This window comes from Eulemur rufifrons, chromosome 19 (assembly GCF_041146395.1).
Source record: "Eulemur rufifrons isolate Redbay chromosome 19, OSU_ERuf_1, whole genome shotgun sequence".
In the NCBI taxonomy this organism is placed as follows: Eukaryota; Metazoa; Chordata; class Mammalia; order Primates; family Lemuridae; genus Eulemur; species Eulemur rufifrons.
In genome coordinates, this window is record NC_091001.1 from 10,112,666 (window position 1) to 10,125,222 (window position 12,557).

At 35.6% G+C, this 12,557-nt stretch overlaps 1 pseudogene; it reads right to left on the bottom strand.

Annotated features, from left to right (window-relative positions):
- Positions 1-1,768: 1,768 nt before the first annotated feature.
- On the bottom strand, positions 1,769-11,536 carry LOC138400087 (F-box only protein 38 pseudogene; annotated as a pseudogene).
- Between the last annotated feature and the right edge of the window lie 1,021 nt (positions 11,537-12,557).

Sequence of the window (12,557 nt, forward strand, 5' to 3'; positions counted from 1 at the left end):
GTGATGGATATCTCAATTGTCCTTACCTGATCATTACACATTATATGCTTATATCAAAATATCACATGTGCTGCATAAATATGGACAACTATTATGTAACTGTAATAACTAAAAATAAATTTTTAAAACAAAATTATCACCACTTGCTCACACCCATCTTCATCTGATGCATTCCTGAAATTTCTTCTCTTATTGTTTCCATGCACATGCTGCAGACAGCTGCCTTTCCCTCAAGGAGCATAGATACAGCTTTCTTCATTATCTTCAATGTTCTATCAGGCAAAGCTATTGGGCTCTTCTGCCCATGGTTATCTCAGCCAAGAGAAGTGAGAAATCATGGACTATGGAGCTCTATCCACAACACATTCTAAAATATAGATTTCTCTTTTCCAGGAGTATGTGGGGGTACCAGAAGTAAATTCACCTTCATTTCATGTGGTTTCAGGGGAGAATTCATACTGAATGAGCTCTTGATTGATCTCCGCTATAGTGTCCATCCAGCTGCAAATCTGCTCATTGTTCTAGGCATGGGTATATAGATGCAACGCCAACTCTGGGCAGGAGGCATCCTTCGTACCTGACCTTGTACCTAATCCATATTCAGTTTCTTGCATTGTCAAACTGACATTTGGTTTCTTACATGGTCAAATTGGTTTACAATTTTACATTTTCTACTTTTAAATGTTTCAGTATCTTGCATCTGGTAGCAGTGGATGAACATCATTTGGGGACTGTCTTATAGCACTAGATCTGTTACTCTATAGTTGGTCATGCTGACTACAACACGATTTTTGAATTTTAATACAAAGACCTGCACATGATCATCCTCTATCATAGGATCACTAATACTGGTGGACTTCTATGCCACATGCTTCTGCTTCATGGCATCATGGTGCTTTGTTTTGGCAATCACTGACAATTTCCTGGACTTTACTGACTCTCCATTTTTTTCTTCGTGTTCAGAATAACATCAAACACCATTCTTGGGAATCCAGGCTTTTTGGAGTTCTAGAGTGTCTTCATCATCATCACTCTGAATCATGAACAGTAATAGAGGTTGTTTTACTACACACTGAAGACCACTGGGTCCTGCTTCTTCCTTATCAATGTCTGCAAGAGTAACTGCATAACTGTGAGCTGGAATATCATTTCTACTCTCGCCAACACCACTCTATCTTCCTGCATCAAGTCTTCCATTCTGCTAAGTATATCAGCTACAAATTGCTGCTGTCCTGGCTGCAGATCCTGCTGAAGGTCATTCTCTTCATCTGAGTTCTCTGGGTGATAGCAATTCTTGTTGTGGGTGTTTGCATTATTAATCTGGGCTTTATTCTCATTGTTGTTGTTGGAGTCCAGGTTGCTAATAGGGGCTGAGAAAACCCCAATTCCTGTGCCTGTGCTCAAACCAACTCCAGCACAGCGCATAAGTGGTTCACAAAACATCTGGTCCAGTGAAATAAACTTCAAACTGGACAACAATTCAATAAACTGGCCAAAGAAGTCAAGCTTCAAAGTACAGCATCATGCTAGGTTGATATTAACCAATTAATTCCATCTTGAGTAGTCTGACATCCAATTGTATGAGTTATATAGATGAAGCAATTATAAATTACAGATAATTGATGCAGGAAAAACTTCATTGAACACCTTCATCCTTATGTCAGTGACGACACTGGGATTTTCTACCACATCAGTCAAACCATACATTGCCAGGTGTGCATCAGCCATTCTTCAGCGAGAACTCATCTACATATCCAGACAGATGGTTTCAAACTGGGGGAACTCCAGCCTCTGCCATCTTTAGAGCAGAAAAGACTTCGACTTCGGTTAGAGAAGGCTGAATCCAAACGTCATATAACCTACAGGCAGCAGTGATAAAATGAGGTAACCAAGGTCTATTTCAAGAGCATTCATGCAAGATCCCCAAACAATAGTGTCTTACAAATTTCTAAAACCAGCTAATCTCCAACTATCTCCAATTACATATTAGATGAAACCTCCAAGGAAAAGAACTTGAACCATTTCTAAGTGTTCCAAATTTCCAACAGAGGCTAAATCTGTTACTAAAAGGACATATTTCCAGAAATTTGTGGAATCTATGCAGTTCCTCATGATGAAAATTCTTAAGCTGATGCAGAGACAGTCTTTATTAAGGCTATGGTTTAGTTGAGTCTTACCCACTTCATATAAAGGTGCCTTAAGATTGAGCTATAAGGAATTTCAGAAACATTTACCCCAACTAAATGTAAAATTTGCATTTTGGCTCCCATAGGAGTTTTCAGTTTCTTTTCAGGAGGAATTGGAAATGCTCCATTACAATTACAAAATTTCCCCAAATATGAACATGTAGCATATATGTACAAATGAATTCTACCAACTCCAAATGATAGTTTTCCATGCCCACTAAGTTTGGACATACCTGCGAAGCTTCTAGGACTCCTAGAATGCTAATAGCCTCATGGTCAGGTACTCTTCATCTCTCAAGAGATCTAGGGTGAAGACCATTTAGCTGTTTGATGTCTGGCATCTTCTCCAACAGTGTTAGCAAACTGGAATCTGCAAAGCCACTTGGCATGTATTCCTGAGACTGCCCTGCACAGAGATCCACAGCCTTCACAACTCTCAGGTACAGGATCATTGCTTCCTTTAGTTCTAGGAAAGACATCCCGTACACGTGATGTCCTGCAAAGGAAGTTACCTAAAAAACAAGGCAAAGCACTTCAAATGAAAGTTGATTTATACAGGCCTTTTGGTTCATCTGATTGCTTCCATGAGGATTTCATTATTCATGACACATATTTTAACACTTTTCTTTCGTGGCCCTATTGCTGCGTTGCCTCCAGTATCTAAGAGCAAATCTCCCCTCTTGGTTATTTGAGTGTGAAGCACCAATGATGACCTTTACAATCTGTTATTGTGGTTGAGAGAGAGGGAGAAATGCAGCAGACACTTCTAGCAGCCCCCACCAACTTGGTGCCAGGGATTGGCAAATTTAATATTAATATATCTAGAACGCAAAGAATTTTTAAGAACTGGTAATATGAACTTTTGCCAAGGGATAAATCTATGCACACAATTATGGAAAGCAGTGTTTTAGAAATAAAGTTGGATTGGACAGGGAATTAAATCTTCAAAATATTTACTTTTTTCCTACCTATATTTAAATGAGTATTTCAAACAAAATGATTCATTGCTATAATAAATCATAAATCTCTTCAAATCCTATGTAGATTTGGTTCTAAAATTCATTTTAAGTCATTTAAGCCACTAGCAATCTGTGCTAAGGTGTTTCTAAATGAGATCATTCATATTTTCAATATTTTGGGAAGAAAACAAACAACATAAAATTTGTAATAACCAATGGAAAATTCAAGGTACTTATGAAAACAGTTATAATATATTAAACTCTCTTTTGTCTTCTTAAATAGGCTATATAGACTTAAATGCACTAGAACATTTACCCCCTGAACACAGAGGTCTTTCTCTGTCTAGTTTACTAATTTTCATTGCTAGAACAGTTTCTGGCATCAAATAATCACTCAATAAATATTAGTTAAATTAATGTTTTCAAAGGAAATACAGCTACCAAAAAGTGACTTTAGAGTTACTTCTTTTTTTAGTGATGACTTTGAATTACCATAGCATTTAGCCCGAATACAATCTTACTTAAATTAGTTGGGAAATAGGAGAGTTTTCTCTCATATTCAATGGTGTCAGCTTGCAATTTTTTATCTTAAATAATTGGGATTGTTGTCTGCCTGTTTGTTTTGTTTTATCCCTTCCTAGACTCCGAGATAATCAATTTTTGATGTTCTCAGCGAACCTTCCTGGCAATATCAATAATGATCTTTGCTGCCCTGAAATATCTTTAGAGGTCATAGCAGCAGGCACTGTGCCTTTTTCCCTTCCTATCCCCAGTGCCCAGCCTGGATCATTGTACATAATCCATGAACATAGTTCAGTTAAGTAACAACAAATATTATCTTTAGGGGACAAAGACTATAGACATTAGTCATCCTTGCTTTCACTTAGCAAAATACTCTAATGTTCTTTGTTTTGTTTTATGTCTTTTTCAAAAGGCGTTTTTTTTTTTAAATGTGTCCATTCTATGTATCTGAAAGAATGGGAGAAAAAACTTTTTCCCCATATTTCTACAAATAAGTGAAGCTATTATAAAACATTTCCAAATGTGAATGGAATAAAAAGGTGTTAGACTTACAATGGTATTTCTGTTTGGATTTGGCCCAGATGAAATCACACATAATCCTGTTTGGAACAAATGCATTTCATGAAAAGAATAATAACTAGACACATAACCACTGAGAAAAAACCATATTCTTAACCCGTAATAGAGTTTATTTCTTTACTGACAAATGTTTCAACTTGGTACAATTATTCTGTTTCACATAAATGAAAATCTTCACAAAAAATTATACTTATGAATTCAGTATTAGAATAAAATCCCACTTTAAGACATTTTACACATTGGCTAATGCTACTTAAATCAGGCAAACTTCAATATCTTCCACCTCACAGACTTATTACAGAAAATTTATACTTAAGAGATCAAAAACATATACAGTGATCAAAATGACAATAACATAATTATGTCTCAATGAAAATAAAATATCAATTAATTATAACTAAATTATTTTAATTAAATATGTGCATAGCCATTCATTTCCTGAAAAAAACAAAAACCTAAATTTCCATGCAAAAATTTAATCCCAAATTTAAACTTTAAAATTTTTAAAGATAATTTTTTTTTATTTATTTCATCTTATTATTATGCGGGATACAGAATTTCAGGTTACATACGTTGCCCATGTACCGCCTGTCCCCCCCAAGTCAAAGCTCCAGGCGTGTCTGTTCCCCAGACAGTGCGCGTTGCACCCATCATGTAGGTATATATCCCTCCCTTCCCCACCCCCCCTTCCCGAGTCAGCACCTTCAAGCGTTACCATTCCCCAAAGGGTGCGCAATGCACTCATTGGTAGGCATACACCCATCCGCTCCCCCCAACCCCCACCTCAGTCTGATATCCGATTGGTATCGTTCCCAGATGTGTATTTAGGTGATGATCAGGGAAACCAATTTTCTGGTGAGTACATGTGATGCTTGTTTTTCCATTCTTGGGATACTTCACTTAATATAATGGGCTCCAACTCTCTCCAGGAGAACCATAGAGATGTCGTATCTTCATTATTTCTTATAGCTGAGTAATATTCCATGGTATACATATACCACACCTTACTAATCCAATCATGTATTGAAGGGCATTTGGGTTGTTTCCACATCTTTGCAATTGTGAATTGTGCTGCTATAAACATTCGGGTACATGTGTCTTTGTTACAGAATGACCTTTTTTCCTTTGGGTATATGCCCAATAATGGGATTGCTGGGTCAAATGGCAGGTCTACTTGAATCTGTTTAAGATACCTCCATAATGCTTTCCACAGGGGTTGCACTAGTTTGCAGTCCCACCAGCAGTGTATGAGTGTTCCTGTCTCTCCACATCCATGCCAACATGTGTTGTTACTTTAAAAGATAAGTGCTAACTTTTGAGATTTAATCAAATTGCCTTCATAACTAATTTAAAAAGCTACAGTATAGTTCCTTATTTGTTTCTTTCTCATATTTCACCAATATCACTCTGCCTGCTTTTCTAGAACATAAGTGTTTTCATAAATTAATTTATTTGCTTGGTAGAATATATTGTAACTTGAAATATTTCATAAGTATCTATTCCAATTTGAACTAATTAGTAGCTTATGAGGAAAAAATACTGCCATATATTTTGTACCCTGAACTATACCTAGTAATTACTGAATTACTTAAATAACACATATAATCTGTACACATTCTTTCTTTTAATTCCAAAGAGGAGCAATTTCACTGAGCCAGTTTATACTCAATCCCCAAAACTAAGAATATAATTGAATAATACTGGGGAAATACCACTGAAGCTAAAGAAAAACTTAAGCTGTCATGATCTTACCATAGGAGCTCCCAAGACCTCAACAGCAGAACTTTTGAACTTCCAACTAGAACTTTGCTAACATGAGTTAGCTCCCAATTCTTAGCCTTTCCCTTCCTCCTTCCTCTCGGATGAAATTTTTGAGGATGTGCACAAGCATATGAACACACAAAAGAAAGAAAAAGAGACAGAGAAAGAGAGAGAGACAGAGAGAGGGGGATGAAGATTTGAATGGTCCAAATTGTTCAGATGTTGGAATCTCAGCCAGTCAACTCTTGTCTAGGGGCAGGATTGCAGAGTGAAAACATGGGGCCTGATAACAATAGCTGATACTTGTGGATCATGTCCTGCACATCAGGCACTGTTCTAAGCACTCTCCATTATCTTATTCAAGCCTCTCAATGACCCTAGGATCTCTTTTCTAATATCCTATTTTACATATAAAGAAACTGAAATGTTGATACAATAAGAAAATCATCCAAAGTTGCACAGTCTTAAATGATAAGGCTGTTATTTTGACAGAGACAATCTGATTCCAGAGACCATGTATTAACCACCACACTCTGCTGAATCCATGGAAAGGGCACAAGAGGTGGGTCAAGCATATTCCACAATAAGTGTCCTAGGTGATAAATATCCTTTATCCTTTATCACCTAGGAAAATGAAAAATAATCAAACCTCAGATTCATGTAACATCCTTTTGTTAATTCACAATTAGAAATTTCCAAAATGGCTACAGATTCAATGCAATCCCTATCAAAATACTAATGACAATCTTCACAGATATAGAAAAAACAATCCTAAAATTTTTATGGAACCACAAAAGACCCCAAATAGTCAAAGCAGTCTTGAGCAAAAAGAACAAAGATGGAAGCATCATGCTGCCTGACTTCAAAATATACTACAAGGCTATAGTAACGAAAACAGGATGGTACTGGCATAAAAACAAACACATAGACCAATAGAACAGAATAAAGAATCCAGAAATAAATCCATACACTTACAACCTGTATTTGACAAAGGTGCCAAGAACATGCAATGGAGAAAGGACAGTCACTTCAATAAATGGTGCTAAGAAAACTGGAAATTCACATTCAGAAGAAAAAAGCTAGACTCCTATTTCTAACCATATAAAAAATCAACTCCAAATGGATTAAAAACTTAAATGTAAGACCTGAAACAATACAACTACTGCAAGAAACCATAGGGGAAATGCTTCACATTGATCTGGGCAAGGATTTTTTGAATAAGACCCTAAAACCACAGGCAACAAAAGCAAACATTGCCAAATTAAATTACATGAACTAAAAAGCTTCTGCACAGCAAGGGAAACAACCAAGAGAGTGAAAAGGAAATATATATTATGGGAGAAAATATTTGTAAATTATGTATCTGATATGAGGTTAATATCCACAATATAAAAGGAACTCAAAAAAATGATAATGATAATCTGATTTTAAAAATGATTAAAAGATCTGAATAGACATTTCTTAAAAAAAGACTTGCAAAAAAAATGTCCAACATTACTAACCAACAGAAAAATGAAAATCAAAACCTCAATGAAATATAATCTCATAGCTGATACAATGGCTATTATCGAAAAGACCAAAAAAATAGCAAATGCTGGCATGAATGTGGAAAATGTGGAGAAAGTGGAACTCTTATATACACTGTTGGTGGGAATGTAAATTAATATAGCCATTATGGTAAACAGTATGAGGGTTCCTCAAAAAATTAAAAGTAGAACTACCATATAATCCAGCAATCCCACTCCTGGATATATATCCAAAAGAGATGAAACCAGTATGTTGATGAGGTAACTGAACTCCATGTTTATTGTAGCATTATTCACGTAGCCAAGATATGGAACCAACATAAGTGTCCATCAATAGATGAATAGATAAAGAAAATGTGGTATATATATATATATATATATATATATATAAAAAATGGATTAGTATTTGGCCATAAAAAAGAATAAAATCCTGTCATTTGTGGCAACATGGATGAACCCGAAGGATGTTACATTAAGGGAAATAAGCCAGGCACAGAAAGACAAATACCACACTATCGCACTCATCTGTGACATCTGAAGAATAGTGGTTACCAGAGGCTGGGAGAGGAGGGGAGATGAGAGGATAGGAAGATATTGGTTAATGGATACAAAGTTACAATTAAGTAGGAGAAATAAGTTTAGGTGTTGTAGTGCACAGTAGGTTGAGTGTGGATACCAGTATTGTACTGTATATTTCAAAATAGCTAGAAGAGAGAATTTTTAATATTCTCACCAGAAATAAATGATAAGTGTATGAGGTGATGGATATATTACATACCCTGAGTTGATTTTTACACAATGTGTCTACATATCAAAACATCACACCGCACCTCATAATTATGTACAATTATTATGTGTCAATAAAAAAATTGAAATTAAAAAAATAAAAGTGGATAAGGAGAAGATATTCTCTCCATTATACTGGATACAGTGTATCTTTGGGGTCCCAAGAGAAAATACACCTGATGAATCAAAGAAGTTAGGTTTCAACAGCAGCTGGGACCACTATTGGGGTGGTTAAGGAAGTAACAGGAGACTGTTACCAAGAAAACAGAAGTGAGAAGACTGATGCAGACACCTGAAATGCACTGAGGCCCCACCATATGGGCACTCCCGGTATCACTGCAGGTTGGAAGTCCTGGCTTGGCAGATGACGTCACGAGTCCTTTAAACACTTTTATACATGGTCATTTTCACTTTGCACATTTTGCTCTTGTTTTCTCTTAACCACTCCAGAAATTTTATATTCAACATCAAGTAACATATCTCATTCATTCATATGAAACGTTTTGTTACCTAACTAATAAAGATTAACATTCAGGAATTTTATAACATTAGGGGCTTGGTAAACAGTATATATCATTGGGAGGATTTATGGCAAAAACTACCCCAACATGGTCTCTCAGTTATATTTCAAGGACCAAATCTTCAGCCAATCTCCATCCTTACTTTTTATGCACCATATGGTCTTAAAATGATGTGATTAAATCTAGGAAAGTTAAACATTACTTCTGTAATGGAAATGTTGACAGTTATCTTTCTTATTGCAATCTTTGCAATTTCAGATTAACTCTACAGTTAATAATATCTTTGTGTGGAAGAAAGGATTCTTAGAGAAGGGCTGTTCTGAAGGTTACGTGTATTATTTTTTAATACCTTTCAGCCTCTCAGAGCTCTCCTGGCAATCACTGTAATATAAAATATGTATTTCACAAACAAAAGCAGAAGCTCAAACTCATTTTTTTCTTTTTATACTAGTTCTGCCAAGTCCTTGATGCCTGCTAAAGAAAAAAGAAATCTATGTTTTCCTTGTGAAAGCTGTCAGTTCAGCCCCTCCATTCAGAAGCCCTTTCCTCCATGGACACATTTTTCTCATAGAATAAAAGATGAAACTAATGTTTCATCGAAATATCAGAGCATAATTTTAAATCATTGTAAATAGCTTGGTAGTGCTAAGGAATGAAAGAATATAAGGTTAGATGTTAAAGAATTTTATTCCTTATCCTTTTGTATGTTGAAAATTGAAGGCATTTTTTTTTTACCTCATTAAAGTTTCATCCATCTATCCATTCATTCATTCATTCCTACTTTCTACAAGCACGAAGTAAACATCTTCTCCATGTTAACTCCACCCTGGAAACTACAAAAGCAAAGAAGATAAGTATTTAACTAAAAGTAGCCTAAAGCAATCTCTTATAAGACAGAAGTATGAAAAAATTATACTCCAACCCAGAAGAACCATGAAGTAGGACTTGAGGGTAGAGGCGGATTTTACTATATGGTAACAAAGAAAGCACACAAGTTTCTCTTTCCCCATACCCAACAATTATCTTCATCCAATGATGAATATAAGTAGCCTCTCAAAATGAATACAAGGGAGGTTTTAAAAATAAAGTTTAAAACAAACTAAAAACATAAATAGTAAATTAAGAAATATGTCTTTATTCTTGCATGAAGGTCATGTTTGAGATTATCATCATGAAAGAAATCCAGCATACTCCCCCACACTCCACATTATGTACTTGCAATTAGATAAATAGCTATACATGTAGTTATTAACAGTCATAATTTTTTTCAAAGTACTACATATGCATTTAACAAATATTTAGTGAGTGCCAAGCACCATGCTAGATGTTGAAGATATCATTCTGGAAACTAACATTTATGACAGTAGTTTCATGAGTTATTGTTTCAGGGAGAAAGTGCATCCTTTCTAGATAATTGAATTTAAACATGTTGATTGTTGTCATATAGATGGCAGTGCCTAAAGATCAAATTGAATTTTTTTCTATTTTCTATTCATTATGCCTACATAATATTTCTCCCTAAACTTCATGGTATGGAAATAGCATATTTAAGCCTTTAGGTTTTTATAGACTTTTGAAATAATGAGCCTTAACTTGGCCAATTGGCATTTTATTTTTTCAAGATAATACCATTCACCATAATACACTCAGTAGAACAAAGACACAAATCCCGCTGAAGATAATAAACATTTTTACAAAATACAAAACAAACGTGGTGATCATAAACACACTAGCCTCAATGAAGAGACTAGGGATAAGCCTGATACATTTCACAATAGGCTTATGTTGTACTAATAATATATCTTTTAATTGTCTTTAGGAGAGGTGGGGCCAGAACACATCCCCATAAATTAGGTTGCTGCAGTTTTTCTTTAAGAGATTTGATACTTCCATTGTTTGTCACTCATCCTGGACAAATAAGATCCTGAGTTGGCCGGCCTTTTCAAAAGCTAGGGGGAAAAAATTGCTCCGTGGATCTACGTGGAAGCAAAAGATGGAGAAGAGAAAGGAAGCCTTCTAGATTCCAAGTGGTTCTAGATGTCAAAGGATTAGGGGGATAGTGTTATCTTCCCTAAACTACACAGAACTGATATAAACCAAAGAACTGGTCCAGCAAGAAACCCCAGGACAAGTCTACCCTTGGCAGTAGTTTTTGGTTAACTTATTTATTTCCTGCCATTTACCTACCTTCTGCTTTGTTAAAGTCAACACTAGTTTCAATTTGGCTGTAGAGAGCTGGAATTGGGATAATTCTCATGCGCTGAGTTTCTTCCCCAGAGAGACAGATGGAGACATGGCAGTTGTAGTTAAGAGAGTAGAGGGGCCACCATATCAACCACAGCAGAAGCTGAGGTTAGGATACAGTGGCAAGATGTGCAAAGAGGAGTGAAGCGATGTGAGGATTCACAGGATTCATCTGCATTCAACGGAGGCCCTAGAATATTCGTTGACATGGCCAGGAGACACCTTGGGAGTGAGCTGTATTGAATTTATCCTATTTAGTTCAGGCAATATAATTCTAAAATAAAAATTAAATGCTGTGATATTTTGTAATCCCTAGTTAAAGAAGACTTGGATATGTGTTTTCTCAGGCAATTTCTGCATTTTTACTTGGTAAGTTTTTGCACAGCACAGCTGTAGAAGGTGTCATTTACATCATGGCTTACTCCAATGGTGCTCTCTGGAATTATCCGCATATATCCGTTCAATGACCTTGTCAAGTAGCAGCATTTGGCTTCCAGCTTTATGTGCATCAGTTCTTCCTTATATACAGTATTTATTTTAATGTACTACATATCTTATCTCTAACTTCTTGGGAAACATTTGAATTCAGCTTCTTAGATTTTCCATTCTACTATTGACAATCTGTCTTCACAAGCCATGTAGAGCTCTTAGGAATACAAATCACTTAAAAAAAAAACCATCATCAGCTTACAAAATCCAAAATTAAGTATACATTTTGCTAGTGCTGCTATTTCATGGGAAATTATATTTGCCATTTTCTTATTTTTACTTTCCATTTTCTATCTTTCATTATCTTCTGATGGCTCTGAAATGCCTAAGGAAGTAGATAAATATTTTGTTACAACTTTGCTGATTAAAAAGAAAACAGTTAAGCCTTGTACATTTCACAGTTATGCAGAGGGCTCATAAACATTTTATCAGGTCTGAAAATTTGTCGCCAGATATGTGGGAACTGTCTTAGGGAGCCTGCCTTTGCCCAAATTTGAAATGTGTTATTATACTTAAAAATAAACATTGTTTCTTTTTCTTATTTATTAATAGTGAATGCAGTTGGTTTTATGATTCAAATTTTCTTTGGAAAATTGGTTTCATAATTGCATGGGAGACAGCAATTAGTTCTGTGAGGACTTCGTATCAATATGCTTTGGCTCTAAGCGGATGATGGTGTGTTTTGTGGGTGAATCTTGTGCCAATCTTTTTACATTAGTGTTCTATTTTTTGTGAACTTGATAAAGGAAACTGTTGATGAAAAGTCCAATTTTGGATTTTCTTTTGCCAAATCTTTCTTCCATTTTAACCTATGGAATTTTTTTAACACTCCCCTCTGCCCATATTCTTATCCCAGCCTTTCCTGTTCCCCTGGATTTTCTTAGCCTGTTTAAACAAGTAACCATGCATGCTCATTATTCAAAACTTCTGCCCCTTTTGGTAGATGTCCAAATGGAAGCTGGATATTGTTCTGATCTTTTACCT